Below are 16,172 nucleotides of genomic sequence, written 5' to 3' on the forward strand. Positions count from 1 at the left end.
AAAGTCTGACTAAACTATTGGCAGCCTTCACTCTTAGCCCTGACACCATTTGACATACCAGACATTCATTTAACATGCCAGCCAGTGCTGATTTTTGTGACTGGCTATTGTGTATTTGTTCTCAGATGAACATCTCCCCACTCCACCAAAGATTAAGACATTTGTTTGTCATTAATAACCATATATATTCCCTCAGGCTTCCTCCCCTCCACCCCGCCTTTTTAATTTTACATTCTACTTACCAGCTGCTCTTGTTTGTAAAAAAAAAAAAAAAAAATCCCCACTAATTCTCTTGAAAAACATTAGCACCATATGTCTGTTGGTTATCTGAGAGACTAATGAAAAATATAGTTAAAAGATTAGTCCAATCATGATAGCAAGATGGAAAGACTGAAAAGCAGAAAGAATGAATTGAACGTAAGACTGTTGTGTCATTGCTACATCCAATCTCTACAACACACAGACAGCCTCTCCTGTTTGAGCCTTGGCAATATGCTAAAACAATACCCCATGCCATTTCTCTCTCCTCCCTCCCTGCTCCACTAATGATTTTAGCAGCAACAGTGAAATCAGAAAGCTTTCTTGTCACATGCCATCTCTCTGCAGGGGTGGAACCTTTCTGATTGTCATCAGTTCTCGTATGGAGATTATTTCTCTCTCACTCTCCTTCAGGAAGATTGTCAGAGTTAACATGGACTTGAAATTAGAGGTACCTGTTATATAATGTGCTGATTGGAGAGAATTGTTTCTAGAGTGCTTGAAAAGTTTCAGAGGGCTATTTGAAAGCATTTGTGGGGGTGCACTGCTCAAAATACAGCCTTGTGGTTTTTTTAATGCCTCTTACCCCATCTATCTTAAATGGAAGGGCCCTAAGAATGGAGTGTTTCAGCCCACTGGATAATCAGGTTTCCTTGAGACACAGTAATGCAAACAGTCTAACCTCTTTCGTTTCTCCAGTACCTTCGGTCATGCAGCCAGCGTCACTAGAGTATTTTTAAATTCAGTTCCCATCTTCACACCCTGATTGGAGAAGAAGAATATAAGCAGTAGAGAATGTGGCTTGCCTTAATGCCTCTGCACTTTCTCTAGAAGTGTGACATCTCTTCTGATGTGCATCATCACCTCCAGCAGCATGCTATCCCCTGGTAGAATGAACGTGTCCAGCTTTCTCAGCCAACAGATTTCCTTCAGGCCCAGAAGCCACAGAGCACCTGACTGACACCTTTACAGCATAGAAATTCATTGGTTAGTGCAGCTCTGCAAATGGCTGTGCTGATAAATCGGGCAGCTAAACGTTTTATAGGGAACACTGTCTCTGGTGATGGCTGTTTTTATTTATTTTGTCTTCTTCCAGTTAGTGGCCTGACCGGCCAGTTAGTGGCTTGACCTGACCTGAGACTGCTTTGCACTGAGCCAGTCCCCAGTTGCAAGCTATAGCCGACTGAAGAGTCTATACAGTAGCTGGAAATTGCCAGAAACAAAGACAAAGAAAACAAACCCTGGCCTGTCCTCTTCCCCTGCCACTCCCCTTGCAGCATTCAGTGTGGGAGGGAAAAGGTGTAGAAGTCACTACAGCAGCTTTGTATTATACAATATATACATTACATATATACAATATATACAATATGTATTATACATTATACAATCCCTCTAAACTGAGACAGCCTTCCTGGAGTAGGCGAAGTGGGCTTAGGGCATCCAGCAGAGTGGCGCTCAGCTACCCTAATTCAGGGTAGAATCTGCATATTTTCCCCCTGATTTTACCCTTTTCCAGTTGTGCCATTTGATTTGCAAACAGCATTCTCTTCTCTGGGTTTGTTTGTTAGTTAACATTTGCAATATATGCAGCAGGGATGATCGTGCTTTGCATAGTTATTCATCCTGCTAAAATGGTGGCTGTGTTGGGAGGAGAAAGGCTCCTTCCGCGGGTGGTAGAACGATAGATTTTTTAAAGAAAGCTATTTAAAGAGGCCTTATCCTGTTCTCCCTTTTTGTGCCTGCAAATAATGATGGGGGAGGGGGGGAAACTAGCCCTGTGCCTGACAGTCGCAATCTGGAGTTCTGATGTCCATGACCTCCGCTGTTCCCACAAATAAATGTGCCTGCCATTACTTATAACGAGCAAACTGCAATTGCAAAAAGAGAGCCTGGGTTTTAAAAATCAGTCAGTTAATTAGACCTTTATGGACATTCTGGATGAGATGCTAAGCTACTTAATAGCCTCCTTTAAAACAGCCTCTTTTGTATGCTGAACCTTTCTGTGTTTCTAAAATAAAAAGGTACTACAACAGACAATATCTTCTTCAGTGAGACACACACTATCTGGGTGCATTTTCAAACAGTCAGCTCTCCAGGAAAATTGTTAACTTGTATGGTCAGGATGAAATTAGCAATGAAATGCAGTGGGTATACCAATCCATCAGAGAAATCTGAAATCAGTACCATGAAGAAAAGCCACTATTACCATGTGTCAACAGATTTATGGGGATTGTGAAAATTATGCTGGTGTAAGTGTAATTACTGAGTGGCTGTTCCTGTTTTCTTAAAATGTTCATTCAGATCAGTATGAACTGATCTGGGAGTAATATTACCCAACGGTGAGACACTGCATTTTTAGAGGCTACCAGACTCACATTTAACATTTTATGTTTTTAAAAAAAAAAAATCCTTCTTTTCATGTGGCAAAGATTATGAGTTAGTACAGATTTCTGTTCTGAGTCTGAAACAATTACAGGCATCCAAGCAAGACTGCAAGATGTTCCTATGACTCCATTTATAGAACACTGATGGAAACATGGCATCACTGTGTGAAATCATTCATCCTCTGTGCAACGATGAAGAGAGGCGCTGTTGGCATCCATGCTAATAGACTGGTCCTCAGACACATGCAGTGCGTTTCTAAAGTTACAGCTGATCACCTGAAATCCTCCCCTGCTTTTGCTTACAGAATAAATAAAACAACTTTTCATTTACTAGCAGCTGGCTCCCGAGGATGTCAAAATATTTCATAAGCACCCATTCATTAAGGCCTCCCAAGTAAGTTATGGTACACATGTATTATACTTTTTTGGCAGATAGGGAAACTGAGGCAAAAAGAGGTTGAGATAACTTGCCCAAGGTCACACATCAAGCCAATGTCAGAGCCAGATACAGAACCTAAGAGTCCTGATTCTCAGACAATTTTGCTAGACAATCTTCCTTCCCTAGGGAACAGCATATGCTTTTACACCTTAACCTTCAATGCAATTTAATGGTCCTGACTTTCAGCCCAGCCCCTTTTTTTGCATATCTAAGTACTTGATTGGTAAATTTAAATGATCTAATTTTTCCCTAAATGAAAATTTCAGGCCCAAAAGGAGGACCAGGTTTTGAAAATCTGCTGCAGTCTCTCTATCTCCATCTCACTAGTCATGGTTTAATATAATAAATGTCTATCCTTACATCCAAGGATCTCAAAGCACCATTAAAATGTAAAATAAGCCTCGGAATAACCCCAGAAGGTAGGTATCACCACCTCCAGTTTACAAACAGGGGAAGTGAAGCAGGAAGGTGTTGAGGAAGTGAGAGAGAGACTAGGTTTTACATAGAGTCGCCATTTCATACCTGTGAATAATGAGTTTAGATTCCAGGAGTTTATCTTTCAATTCTTTCAATTATTTTTGTGCCCGGGGAATCAGTGACTTTGTCACCTAGAACCCAAAATGTTCCACAGATGAATTACACCATCAGTTCAGGTGTGATTTTTTGACAAGAAAATTGAAGCAATGTTGAAAGAAAGAATATAAGAGCAATTAATGCACAAATTAGTTGGTGTGTATCCCACTGCTTGATTGAGTGCCATCTAGACTTGTACCTGCTTATCTGTGAGATTTGCATGACCAATTTTTGGCATGCATGAATTAAATGTATAATTGTTGCATGATCAGGTTGGCCTCTATCCTTAGAATTTAAGGTCAGAAAGAACCATTAGGTCATCTCAGCAAATTTGCGGATGATGCTAAACTAGGAGGAGTGGTAGATACGCTGGAGGGCAGGGATAGGATACAGAGGGACCTAGACAAATTGAAGGATTGGGCCAAAAGAAATCTGGTGAGGTTCAACAAGGATAAGTGCAGGGTCCTGCACTTAGGATGGAAGAACCCAATGCACCGCTACAGACTAGGGACTGAATGGCTAGGCAGCAATTCTGCGGAAAAGGACCTAGGGGTGACAGTGGATGAGAAGCTGGATATGAGTCAACAGTGTGCCCTTGTTGCCAAGAAGGCCAATGGCATTTTGGGATGTATAAGCAGGGGCATAGCCAGCAGATCGAGGGACATGATCGTTCCCCTCTATTCGACATTGGTGAGGCCTCATCTGGAGTACTGTGTCCAGTTTTGGGCCCTGCACTACAAGAAGGATGTGGATAAATTGGAGAGAGTCCAGCAAAGGGCAACAAAAATTATTAGGGGTCTGGAACACATGACTTATGAGGAGAGGCTGAGGGAACTGGGATTGTTTAGTCTGCAGAAGAGAAGAATGAGGGGGGGATTTGATAGCTGCTTTCAACTACCTGAGAGGCGGTTCCAGAGAGGATGGTTCTAGACTATTCTCAGTGGTAGAAGAGGACAGAACAAGGAGTAATGGTCTCAAGTTGCAGTGGGGGAGGTTTAGGTTGGATATTAGGAAAAAGTTTTTCACTAGGAGGGTGGTGAAACATTGGAATGGGTTACCTAGGGAGGTGGTGGAATCTCCTTCCTTAGAGGTTTTTAAGGACAGGCTTGGCAAAGCCCTGGCTGGGATGATTTAATTGGGGATTGGTCCTGCTTTGAGCAAGGGGTTGGACTAGATGACCTCCTGAGGTCCCTTCCAACCCTGATATTCTATGATTCTATGATCTAGTCTGACCTCCTGTATATCACAGGCCATTAAATTTCACCTAGTTACCCCTGTTTTAAGGTCAATAATTGGTGTTTGACTAAAGCATAACTTGTGTTTGGCTAAAAAGCAAATCTTCCAGAAAGGCATCCCAGCTTGATTTTAAGACATTAAGAAAAGAATGGATTTGAGAAAACCTGGATTTGTGCTGGAAATGGCCCACCTGATGATCACTTTAGATAAGCTATTACCAGCAGGACAGTGGGGTGGGAGGAGGTATTTTTTCATATTCTCTGTGTATAAATAAAGTCTGCTGCAGTTTCCACGGCATGCATCCGATGAAGTGAGCTGTAGCTCATGAAAGCTCATGCTCAAATAAATTGGTTAGTCTCTAAGGTGCCACAAGTACTCCTTTTCTTTTTAAGAAAACAAGAACTCACCACTTCCCTTGCTAGTCTGTGCTAGTAGTTAATCACTGTCACTTTTAAAAATTTGTGCCTAATTTGTCATTTGAATTTGTCTGACTAATTCCAGACGTTGGTTCTTGTTATGTATTTCTCTGCCAGATTAAAGAATCCTTTAGTATTATTCTCTCACAGCTCTGGTGTTCTCTGCCTGTGAAAGTACATGCTGCAATCAAGTCACCTTTCAGTCTTTTTACTGATAAACTGAACAGACTGAACTCTTGAAGTCTCTCACTGCAAGGCTTTTCTCCTGCCCACAATATTTTTGGTGGTTCTTTTCTGCATTTTGTCCAATTTTTCAACATCCTTTCTAAAATATGGATACCAGAGCAGGATGCAGTATTCCACTATCAATCTCACCAATGTCATATACAGAAGTAAAATCACCTCCCTACTCAGTCTCCTACTTCCCCGTTTATATACCCAAGGATTGCATTTGCCCCTTTGCCACAGCATTGCACTGGGAGCTCATGGTGAGTTGCTTATTCTCTATGACCCCTAAATCCGTTTCAGTGGCACTGCTTTCTGGGATACAGACCCCCCGTTCTGGACATAATGCCTAGATATATAATTCCTCCGAGATGTATAATTTTGCATTTGTCTGTACTAAAAACACATTGTGTTTGAATGAGCCCCGCTTATCAAGTGATCCAGAGAGTGCTGTATGACTGCCCAGTCCCCATCATTATTTATCAATCTGTTGGTAATCCACCATTTTTATCAACAGTAACTTTATATTTACCTCCAGATCATTGATGAAAATGCTGAATACCATTGGGCTTCGTACCACTCCCTGTGGTACCCCACTAGAAACATCTGCCTTTCGATTATGACAGATTTTTTTTAGATCTGTCAGTTAGTTCTTAATCCATTTAATATGCACTTTATTGATATTGTATAGCGCTAATTTTTAAATCAGAATGTCGTGGCATACCAAGTAAACCCCCTGACAAAAGTCTAAATATATTATATATTTGCATTCACCTTTATCTGCCAAATTTGTAATCTCAGCAAAGAATTAAATCAGTTTTCTTTGTCATGATGAATTGAACATTTACCCCTTAAAGGACACTAGTCAGACGTGAATGATTTTACAGTCAGTCATTGGATGAATTAGTCCATAGTACAACGTTAGTACACAGACAGGGTATCTGGTGTACCCTTTGGGTCTTCTAGAGTACAAAAGGTGAATGGGTTGCCAAACATTCATCCAAAATAGGCTGTGAAGTGCAGGGCTCTGCATTGATGTCTGAGCAGAGTTTGATTGATGTCAGGGATTTTTCTGCATGACCCACATAAGGGGACTGAGCAAACAACACTGAAGGAACGCTGTCGTGCAGTAACGCACCAGCAGTCATCTATCTGTGCAGCACGGCACTGGATGTGGGAGAGCTGCCTCACCATGATCTCATTGTACAATGGGTGGGATGCTGCTGCCCTAAGAGCTGATGCTAAAGCTTGCTGCGGTTAAGGGGGTAGCTGGACCCTTCTGTGGATTTCGCTGAGGAGGGTTAGGCTGCAGATGCCCTGTGTCTAATATTAACACAGATCTCATTAGCTGACATTGTCACTTGGAACAGTCACACCAAAATCCAAGTCTCCCCCAAAACACTTCAGGGTTGATCCTGCACAGCACAGGTGCAAAGCATTGTGCATTTAAGTCCCAGGTAACAAATGAGGAGACGGGTAAGAGGCACAGGGGAAGCCAGTCCTACGTTATTAGAAGTACTGCTGAGCAGCCACAAGGTTATTCTTGACTCGCAGGAAGGCCTACGGGATCACACAGGTAGGTGGCTCATTAGCACTAGGCAGATTGCTCTTAAACTCATTTGTCTTCAGTCCTTGCCTCTCAGACCTAACATTTTAAACAGAGGAGACAAAGAGTGTGCGGGGGAACAGAGACATAGTGAGGTGAGGTGACCTGCCCATGGTTACGCAGTGGCAGAGCTGGGGATTTAAAAAAAAAAAAAAAGTCTCCTGACTCCTAGGTTAGTGTCCTATCCATGAGACCAAATTACCTCCACATCAGCCAGTTAGACTGTAATTGTATTCTTGTAACCTTTCCCTACCATTTTCATATTGAGAGGATGTGTTTTATAAACCTCCCCTCCCCTGCACAAAAAAGCCAAGCTGTAGGAGCAATCAGCTGCTGGTAGGCTCCTGCAGTGCACTCGTGCCGTACTGTTTAGCAACCTGCACTGATGGTTTCATCTCTTGGTGCATCGCTTGGGTGGTTTGATGCGCTAAGCTTCATGCCTCACGATACACCCAAAATACACACAGTGCACCCCTATATAGGGTCTTATCGCAGTATTCATTTCTCTATGGCAACAGGCTCTCCCAAGGAAAAACCAAACCATTCCATCATGCTGAGATACTGCATGAAAGGCATACTGGTCTCCCAATAGAAATGGAATGAGCTATTTGTTTTCACGGACTACAATAAACCCATGTACAATCCAAAACATATGGGTCATAAACGGATGTATCTCGCTAGATGTATGAGGGGTATGCCCACCATTAACTGAAGGATCGTAACCTGGCTTTGAGAAAGTGCAGAAGACCCCTTTGCTCACTGAACACAGAGCTTTGCAATTCCTCTACAATTAATGGTGACAGAAAGACCACTGGTGCCCATTACCCAGGAGGAATTGTTAGAATACCTCTTTAGGTAACATTTGCTTGGTAATCCTGGCAGAATCACTGCTTGCAGGGCTATGTGTCATGTAAGTTGTCAGCATCAGTTCTATGCCTCACGCTATTAGAAAATAAAACCGGTTTCAAGTCTCAGGTTAGGTAGTACACAGTGGTTGTTTGGGCAAGCTGGATTCTCCTCATTCAGAGCCCCCCATCCCCACTGGGAACATCATGCTAGGGGGAGGCTCTCTTTGTACTGAGAAGTTATAGATTTGCTTTCTTCTTTCAAGTCTTGTCCTGTCAGTTTAAACAGCCTGTATTTTAATCAGTGACAATTTGGCTCATAAGTCACAAATAGCCTCCAATAGTCACAGTCACTGCTGACAAATGAATTAGTCAACAAGAAGACAGCTGTAGGCATCAAATATTTGATCCACTTCTTTTCAAAATGTCAACTTGTGGGAGCAGAGACCGCAATCCAACATTACAGAGGAGCTTCTGCAGGTTAGGGTAATTTCCAAGGATTTTATTCTCTCTTCATCCCCAGCAACAAATTTAAATCATTTGGAAAGGGATTCAGAGAGAATACTCACAAATACGAAACGGTTTATGGCTGGGCGCCAGAATAAGGCTCTAAATCCATATTGAGGGGGTGCCTAGAGTAAGGCTCTAAATCCATATTAAAGCACTCACCCTTGAAGAGGCAGAATTGGCTAACAGATAGACCTCCACAGGAGATCTGAGTTCTACTACTCATTTATGGTTAGGGCCCTACCAAATTCCCAGCCATGAAAAGCATGTCATGGACCGTGAAATCTGGTCTTTTGTGTGCTTTTACCCTATACTATACAGATTTCCTGGGGGAGACCAACATTTCTCAAATTGGAGGTCTTGTCCCAAAAGGGAGTTGCGGGGTGGGGGGGGGGATCATAAGGTTATTTTAAGGGGCGTGTCACAGGGCAGGACTCAACCCTGCAGTGCCGCCTGCTGGACTCTCAGGGAATTAGCTCTTCTAGCTTCCGGAGCATCCTCTGCAGGCCGGTGTCCTGCTTGCCCCCATGTCCCTCCTGGACCCCGGTGCCCCTCTTACCCAGGGAGCTATGCCCTGGCAGTACCCCCACAGTCTCTGGATCTCCCCTCCCTGGGGAACCCCACCCACTATCCCCACCTCGCCTCAGTCTTTGGCTACTGACAGTCACCACTGAGCCCCCACACAATGGGGCGGACTGCAGTGTATAAGCCAATCATCCCAGGCAAGGGAAGTTTGGACCTGCTGCCTCTGCCTACCAGTGGGCTGCCCCCTGCAACCGTAGTATCTATCTTAGGCCGTCTGCCAGGCCTGTAGCCTGGGTTTTTTCCAGTCTGGAACCTCCCAGCTCCTCTGGCCTTCCCCAGCCCTGCTTCACCTTAGGTACCCAGGTATGCTCCCCAGCAACCAGGCCCTTTCCCTTCTAAAGGCATAGAGAGACCCTGTGTGCTCCTGGCCCACTGCCCTCTTATAAGGGCCAGCTGAGCCCTGATTGGGGCATGGCCACAGCTGAGCCTGCTTCCCCCAGTCAGCCTGGGAACTGCTTGCTCCCAGCCACATCTCTCTCCTGGGCTGTTTTAAGCCCTTTAAGGCAGGAGGGTGTGACCACCCCACTACAGGGTGTCACAGTATTGCCACCCTCCCTTCAGAGCTGGGAGGCCGGAGGGTGGTGGCGGCTGACTGAGGGCCCAGCTCTGCGGGCAGCAGCACAGAAGTAAGAGTGGCAACACCATGCCAGGCCATCCTTACTTCTGTGCTTCTGCTGGCGGCAGGTCTGCCTTCAGTGCTGGGCTCCCGGCCAGCAGCCGCTGCTCTCCAGCTGCCCAGCTCTGAAGGCAGCACCGCCGCCAGCAGCGGCGCAGACGTAAGGGTAGCAGTACCGCAACCACCCCTACAATAACTTTGCGACCCCCCATAACTCCTTTGTGGGTCAGGCCCCCTAAAATAGCATGAAATTTCAGGTTTAAACAGCTGAAACCATGATATTTACAATTTTTTAAATCCTATGACTGTGAAATTGACCAAAATGGACTGTGAATGTGGGAGAGGCCTATTTATGGTGCAACTTTGGGCAAATCACCTCACTTCTCTGTGTTTTTGTTTCTCTTCAGGGCAGGATTGTCTTTTACTGTGCATTTATATTCTGCCCAGTGTAATGGGACCCCACTCTTAGGGCTACTAGGTGTTAGCAAATAAAAACAGTAATCAAAAATGGTCCTGTTTTTCATGGGTGCTGAGTTCCTGCAATTCCCATTGACTTCAGTGACCTCCATGTCTGAAAATTTTGGCACAAGCATTTAAAAGGGAAAATGATAAACCTGCTCCAGGTGTTCTTCATTAAAATCACAAATCCCTGAGGATCTAATAGGAAGAGAAATTCCATTGCCATCTCTCTTACAGACTCCTGCGGCACAAGCTAAAGGCTCAGTCCTAGGATGTACTAAGATCCAGATCTTCAAAGATAGCTAGGCTACCAGGTTACTGATTACTAGGTTACTAGATACTAGGTTACTGATATCAATGGAAGCCAGGAGCCTAAACACCTTTGAGGATCTGAGCCTAAGTGCCCTGGCCTTCCATTGAAATCAGTTGGAGTTTATGGTAGTAGTGTAACCACTAAAACTTTGAACCCAACCCTATCCCAAAAGACCCTCCCACTGGGGTATTACTTCTGGGGCAGAGGTTGGCATGTGGCTGGAAGCAACGAGTGGCATGTGACTCCTCTAAGAACTCCCTGTGCCACCTTCCACCAATCAGAGAGGGTTTCAGCACCATAGGTCCTCTCCAAGAGCAGGGTGGCCAATCAGTGCAAGTGCCCATGCTGGTGTGACCCATCCAGAAGAGGGTCATGGTCATGTGTCCCTTATAAGAACTCCTCCCTGTGCCCTCTACCAGTTGCAGTGGATTCCAGCCCCATAGGACAACAGGAAGGGAAATGCTGAGAGGAAACAGGGCATCCTTCACTGCCCCCTGAGAACTAAGGAATTCATTTTAGCTTTGAGGCTGCTCCATTGACTGCCAAGGAAGAGCTACATCAGTGACAGTTTGAGGAGGGGGAGCAGCTGAGGGGAGCCCTTTGGCCCAGCCGGTGATGGATATGCTGGAACCTGACAGTGAGACCCATGAGACCCTTCTTGTTGCCAAGAAGGCTAACAGCATTTTAGGCTGTATAAGTAGGAGCATTGCCAGCAGATCGAGGGACGTGGTCATTCCCCTCTATTCAGCATTGGTGAGGCCTCATCTGGAGTACTGTATCCAGTTTTGGGCCCCATGCCACAAGAAGGATGTGGAAAAATTGGAAAGGGTCCAGCAGAGGACAACAAAAATGATTAGGGGGCTGGAGCACATGACTTATGAGGAGAGGCTGAGGGAACTGGGCTTATTTAGTCTGCACAAGAGAAGAATAAGTAAGGATTTGATAGCTGTGTTCAACTACCTGAAAGGGGGTTCCAAAGAGGATGGATCTAGACTGTTCTCAGTGGTACCAGATGACAGAACAAGGAGAAATGGTCTCAAGTTGCAGTGGGGAGGTTTAGGTTGGATATTAGGAAAAACTTTTTCACTAGGAGAGTGGTGAAGCACTGGAATGGGTTACCTATGGAGGTGGTGGAATCTCCTTCCTTAGAGGTTTTAAAGGTCAGGCTCGACAAAACCCTGGCTGGGATTATTTAGTTGGGGATTGATCCTGCTCTGGGCAGGGGGTTGGACTAGATGACCTCCTGAGGGATGTTATAGGATTCTGTGATAGTGAGTCACACTGACAAGCATGATGCCCTTCCGACAGCTAAACTCATGGAGAAAGGTAACCAAGCCACCGCTGAGTTACTGTGGGATAAGGTGAATGAAGATATTGCTCAGGCAAATAGACTATAAAAAGTTCAGATTAAGGGATTGTAATGGGATAGGGACTGACCTGGGTTTGCGTAAATCTAAAGCAGGGGATGTACAGCGGTTTCTTTTCTGAAACTCTTTCGACAGCTTAATGATGTCTTTCTGGAAGATCCATTGTTCCTTAGCAGTGTTGCGTCAGAGAGCAAAGATGAAATCAGCCCAACTTGTTTTTTGCTCAATACAGAGACAAATTATTCAAGAGGACACCAAGTGTGAAGAGGATGATGGCTATTGCATTTAAGGAAGGCACTTGGCACTGTGCCTGTGCCATATTGTGAGCATGAAAGAGTTATGTGATCTATTGTACACCTTTCTGTTTATGCTGTCCTTACTCATTGTCTTAGGAAGAAGCTATCTGAAGATTGTGAGGGCTGTGTTAGAGATGTGCCAGGCCAGCAGCATCATGCCTGTGTGAATTAGACTTCAGAAGATGTCAACTGCAAGCTCTGGGCCCTGTGTGTTGACCTGTGTTTGGAAAGCTTATTAAATGCTGTTATTTCTATAGCTGTGCTTAACAGAAGGAAATTTAGCGTTAGTTGTGGCCTTGGTAAATGCTGTGCAAAGTGCTCAAGACACTAACAGTTTTTTGGAGAAAATTAGCAAACCGAAGGATACCCACTTATTGCATTATATTGACTACCTAATCCCCACAGAACAGAACCCTGTTTAGGAAAAAGACTATTTATTACAAATCTAAAAGGATTAAGTTGGACAATGGAAAGGGGACAAACAACATATTTTGTAGCATAAAATATAATAAAATTTGGTATCTCTAAATAAAAATATCTTTTTAAAAGGTCATTGTGTTTCTGTTACAAGGCCTGTGCAGGTCCTTAAATAAAATGGGGGTTTTGAAGGGTCCCCAAAGGAGCTTTCAGGGGGGTTGTATGTCTTTTAAACAAAATAACTTGTGAGACCTAGCTATTGTCTTAAAAAAAAGAGAGAGAGAGAGAGACCTATTTTACAACAAGAAGTTGGAATGTTTGAAGTAGAATTTGGTGAAAATAAAAACCCTGTGTTTAAATTAAAGCAAAAAAATCACTGTTTTATAGCTTTATCTTTCAAACCATGTGTTTGAGAACAATACAGCTGACTCAAATCCATTGATATAACTTGGAGTTCCTGATTTAATCAATCTCTTTCTGAAATTGCCTGGGTGAGTCTATTGCCTTCAGCATATGTGTAAGGAGATGCCACAGTTCCCTTAACATTATAACAGAGTAAGATGTTATGGTTTGCAAAAGGATTAGTAAACAGTTTTTATAAATATTGAGATTTGGGCAATCAGGCTAGTGCCCAATTTAATTTAATTTAATTCCAATTTTTAAGAAGGTAAAATGAAAAGCAACGAGTGTCAAACCTCTGATAATTCAGGAAGTGGTGACAAGTTTAAAAATATTTTAAATATTTTAAAATTAAGTCTGTTCCTAATCTGTAATACACAAAAAGTGCCCGATCTCAAAAAGGGCAGAATGCCAAACAAAGTGTAAAGCAATGAGGTCAGGGTCTCAATCACTAAAAATGCATAACATTAATACAAAATATTTGTAAAATAGCTACAGTGGTTGAGTAAGAAAACAGAAGGACCATGTACCAATACCCCTTTATCCTTTGCTGGAAAGTAAATTTCTGGAACCGTGCTTTTAATTGTCTCTTTTTAAAAAGGGGTGGGTTTTCTTTACTTAGGGTAGGTCTACACTACAGGGTTAAGTTGACCTAAGTTATGCAACTCCAGCTACATAAATAACGTAGCTGGAGTTGACGAAGTTTAGGTCGACTTATTGCGGTGTCTATGGTGCTCTGGGTCTACTGGAGAAACTCTCCTGTCAATTTACCTTATGTTTCTCTTTCCAGTGGAATACCAGAATCAACAGGAGAGCGATTAGCGGTCAGTTTAGTGGATCCTCACTAGACCCACTAAATTGACCCTCTAATGGATTGATTGCTGCAGCGTTGATCCACAGTAAGTGTAGACAAGCCCTTAGTTGTAATGCTTAAATTGTTATTTGTGGTTTAGAGGCATATACAATATGTCTTTTTTCTATGGGAAAATGTAAGTTTATCCTCAGGAAAAAATGTACATAGGTGTGTGGTTTTAAACAATATTTTGTTGCAAACCATTTGATTTTGGGTGGTTTTTTAGTTACTGGGCTTTTTACTCTGTGAATAAATGTCTTTGTGTGTGTTTTAAAATGGGTTTTAAAAGTTGGTTTATGTATTTTAGCAGCATATAAAATACCTTTATCAAATGAAAAAAGAAGTTAGTGTTTCCCAGAAAAGGAGATATATAAAGTAGGGCTGTTTTTCTTCTCTCTATGAGAGGCAAAATCATGTGTAGGCTGTTTGTGTGCTTTTGAAATTGGGAGTACAGTGAAACGTGTTAGTGCTAAAAATGTATTTCTGTGGCTGGAGAAACCCTTCTAGCAAAAGGAAACCCCCCCCCCCACTCTCTCTCTCTCTCTGAGGTATAATTGTATATAGATCTTTTCCAGTACATAATTCTGGCAGCTGTCTGCAGGGCTATGTACAGGTTTATATTTTTACAGTCCAACACTGTAGCATTTCTGCCTCCAGAAAACAGTCAGACCGAAACAGAGATATTTGACCCCGGCTATTCATCCGCTCTTGTCTCCCTCTCACAAATCAAATATTCAGATATAGCTTGCTTTTGTGGCACCTGTTATTGAAAAAGAATGCAGGACCCTGTGATGAGGACAACTTCAAGTTTCTTTATTCCACGGCACAGCTCAAGACTGCGTATCTCAAAAGACGAGTGTATGTAGTTAGGACTTTCTAGGAGTAAAGAGTGGAAGGTGATGATAGAAACTGATAGGGATCTTGCAGATTTCTTAAAGTCCAGTTGCCTCAACCTCTGTGCCTTAGGATGCTGATTTGGGGTGGGGGGGTGGACTGATGCTATTTGCCTGTATTACAAACTTAATCTTGGTGAAGAAATCCACTATTACGATTTTACCAGTCTTACCCTTTCATAAACAAAACCAGAGAATACCTTATCGGATACCCCAAAATCCTTCATGATAAATTTTGCTTGCTCACAAATTGCTTTGTAATTACAAAAGTTACAGTGCACCCCCATAGGGCCTCTTTTTCCCCACTGTTACCTGTCAAAATGGGTGGCAAATTTATGTTCCTACTGTGGTTCACCTGTGTGGAAACTGAGCAGCAGGACAGAAGCAGCCACACTGATGAAGAGAGGGCCATTCTGGGGACTTGGGGCACTGTGGAATTGAATGTAGCTATAGCAAAGGGTGCAGGGTATTGAAAATCTATGAGATCTGGTATTGTGAAAAAAAATCTGACAAACTCTTTGAGTACATAAAATTACACCAGATCAGAAACAAGAGGCTTTGGGGGTATTCCAACTGGTGTGAGGAGGAAGAAAAACAAAATAAGTACATTCATGATTTCTACCAGAAAGAAAGCATGCATTTATACCAACATGGGACCACAAAGTGCCACATTGGTAAACTGTTTTTAAATTCTGTCAGGTAAATTTGGGGCAAAGAGCAAACATACCCAATACCAGCATCACAAGAGACCCTGACAAATGCTTTCAGTCCCTATATTCCCCCCATTTATGAGGTTTCATCCTCCAAGTTTATCAATGATCAAATAGTCTGTGTGTTTTGGAAGTATGCAAAAGAATGTTATACAGTCTCTGACAATATGAACATCTTCATAGCCTGTTTCATCACCGCTTATGGCCACTTAGAACTATACAACCTGTTAGGTTGCAAGAACATTGCCTGTCCTATGACACAGACTTGTGATATTTAGAGACAGGAGGGAGACTGGAACCTCACAAGCAGGGCCGGCTCTACAGTTTTTGCCGCCCCAAGCAGTGAAAAAAACTGCTGCCGCGGACGGCAAAGGGGAGAAGCTGCCGCCGAATTGCTGCCTCTTTCTAACTGCCGCCCCAAGCACCTGCTGCGGCCTGGAGCCAGCCCTGCTCACAAGTGAGATCCTACATCACATCAAGGAGTTTGTGTTAACAGGTCCAAAAAAACATACACGTACAAACTATCCGGAGGAAAGTTGTGTGTGAAAATCAAAGGGGTTACCCTGAATGTAGCAAACTATAAAAAGATCAATTTTGACAACTTGAAAGATCTAATCCTGGACTATAATGTAGACCCAGGGGAAAACACCCCTAAAAAGACAGAAGTGCAGCAGCTGCCTATCATAAGGAACAAAAACCAGTGGCAGATAGAAACAAAGATCCTTAAGAAAACAAAGAAAATCATTTACAGCAAGAAAGTCAACATGGAAGGGTT

General features: G+C 43.2%; 1 protein-coding gene across 1 annotated transcript in view; it reads right to left on the minus strand.

The window, feature by feature from the left end:
* The window catches only part of GUCY1A2 (guanylate cyclase 1 soluble subunit alpha 2), a 416,341-nt gene that overhangs the window by 349,126 nt on the left and 51,043 nt on the right, over window positions 1-16,172 (minus strand). The gene's annotated exons all lie outside the window — the stretch shown is intronic.

This window comes from Lepidochelys olivacea (genome assembly GCF_965140295.1).
Source record: "Lepidochelys olivacea isolate rLepOli2 genome assembly, chromosome: 1".
NCBI classification, from domain to species: Eukaryota; Metazoa; Chordata; order Testudines; family Cheloniidae; genus Lepidochelys; species Lepidochelys olivacea.